The following is a 2569-nucleotide window of genomic DNA, read 5'->3' as shown; positions in this document are numbered from 1 at the left end:
TAGAGTGACAGAAGCTTAAACCCTAGTTTATGCGTTGCTTCATAAGGGGATGATTTGGATCCACATGTTTCATGCTATGGTTAGGTTTACCTTAATACTTTTGTTGTTGTTGCGGATGCTTGCAATAGAGGTTAATCATAAGTGGGATTCTTGTTCAAGTAAGAATAGCACCCAAGCACCGGTCCACCCACATATCAAATTACCAAAGTATCGAATGCGAATCATATGAACGTGATGAAAACTAGCTTGACGATATTCCCATGTGTCCTCGGGAGCGCTTTTCCTATTATAAGAGTTTGTTCTGGCTTGTCCTTTGCTACAAAAAGGATTGGGCCACCTTGCTGCACTTTATTTACTTTTGTTACTTGTTGCTCATTAGAATTTATCTTATCACAAAACTATCTGTTACCACTTATTTCAGTACTTGCAGAGAATACCTTGCTAAAAACCGCTTATCATTTCCTTCTGCTCCTCGTTGGGTTCGACACTCTTACTTATCGAAAGGACTACGATAGATCCCCTATACTTGTGGGTCATTAGTAAATGGTCAACGAATTAAACATTATATCTCAGGTAATCCCATAAATGTTGAAACCAATATTATTGAAACCGTAACCCAGAGGAATACATAAGGGACACTTTCCGAAACGTTTCAGACTCCGAAAAGGAATAGGTATGTGGTACGGTAAGTAAACCGACTCCAAAACAATTTTTAAGGCAATATTTCTCCGTTTTGGAATATTTAGAAAAATAGAAAAATGAGTAGCAGTCCGGGAAGGACATGAGGGCCCCACGAGGGTGGTGGGCGCGCCCTTCCCCCCTGGGCGCGCCCCCTACCTCGTGAGCACGTCGTGTGCCTTCCGGACTCCGTTTTCTTGCACGATACGTATTTTGGTCGGTAAAAATTCATTATATATCCTCCCAAAGGTTTTGACTCCCGTTTCACGCAAATTTCCTCTGTTTTTATTTTCGAGCTGTTGCTACTGCAGATTAGAACAAGATGTCTTCTCAAGAGTCAATTGGGGAGAGTCGGGTATCTAATCCGGCACCGAAACCAAGGGCAAACAGTGACACTGACCACTTTGGGCCAGCAACGGAGGAAGAGATGGAGGCTGACTTGATGAGTGTAGATGCCATGGAGGATCAAGAAGTCACCTCTCGCCCCCGAGCTGGGTTCACGATGGGGGAACTACAGAGCTCAGCTATTCCAAACTCGGTTATCCCTTCTAATGTTAGATTTCTTTCTTATGAAAATATGAAGAGGAGTGTCACTTGTTCCCCCGCAGCTATGCAACACCCTTGGGTGCAAGGAGCTTTGGCTGTCACAGGAAAGCTCCGTAAGGAAATAATGGACCTCAAACAGCAAGTCAATAAGCTCGAGGGGGAGAACCGCGTCCTGGGGGGAATCATCGCCAAGAATATTACACCGACAACAAAGAAGGAGACATAATCACATGGGTATGGGCACTCCCCTTGGCAACTGCCAAGATTGGGGGAGGTGCCCCGGTATCGTATCACCATCACAACTCCTATCTTTATCGTTTTTCTTAGTTCGATCCTGTTAGTAGTATCTTGATCTAGTAGAATAAAGTTTATGGCATGATCTAGTTTTGAGTTTTGCTTTTTGATCTCTATTTGTAATTGAGTCCGTGAGCTATATATAATAATATTAGTGTTGAGTCAAGGGCTTGATTATTTTGCCATGACCTTGGGTGAATAAAAGAAAAGAGAAAGAATAAAAAGAAACAAAATATTCATCTTGATCTTATTGAGAGTAATGACTTCACATAGAAAGAGTATGATGATTAAAAGTTGTTGGGAGTTGGCAGACATAGCTTTGGTCATTGTAGAAATTAATAGGAAGTAATAAGGAAAGAGAGGTTTTCACATATAGATATATTATCATTGACATCTTTTATGATTGGGAGCACTCATTAAAATATGACATGCTAAAGAGTTGATGTTGGACAAGGAAGACAACGTAATGAGTTATGTCTTTCTTATATATGAGATAAAGTATGTTGTCATGGATCCTCTAACTTGTTGAGCTTGCCTTTCCCCCTCATGCTAGCCAAATTCTCAGCACCAAATAGAAATACTACTTGTGCTTCCAAAATCCCTAAACCAGTTTTGCCATGAGAGTCCACCATATCTACCTATGGATTGAGTAAGATCCTTTAAGTAAGTTGTCATCAGTGCAAAGCAATAAAAATTGCTCTAAATATGTATGATTGATTGGTTTGGGAGAAATAAGCTTTATACAATCTTGTGATGTGGAAGTAATAAAAGCGACGGACTGCATAATAAAGGTTCATATCACAAGGGGCAATGAAAAGTGACGTTCTTTCGCATTGAGATTTTATGCATCCAACCATAAAAGCGCATGGCAACCTCTGCTTCCCTCTGCGAAGGGCCTATCCTTTATCATTATCTTCTACCTTATGCAAGAGTCATGGTGATCTTCACCTTTTATTTTTTTCATTTTATCCTTTGGCAAGCTCAGCATGTTGGAAAGAACATGATATATATATATATATATATATATATATATCTAATTGGATGTAGGGGA

The sequence above is a fragment of the Triticum urartu genome, chromosome 3A (assembly GCF_056163025.1).
Source record: "Triticum urartu cultivar PI428250 chromosome 3A, HENAU_Tu73, whole genome shotgun sequence".
Lineage (NCBI taxonomy): Eukaryota > Viridiplantae > Streptophyta > Magnoliopsida > Poales > Poaceae > Triticum > Triticum urartu.
This window is presented reverse-complemented; position numbering follows the sequence as displayed.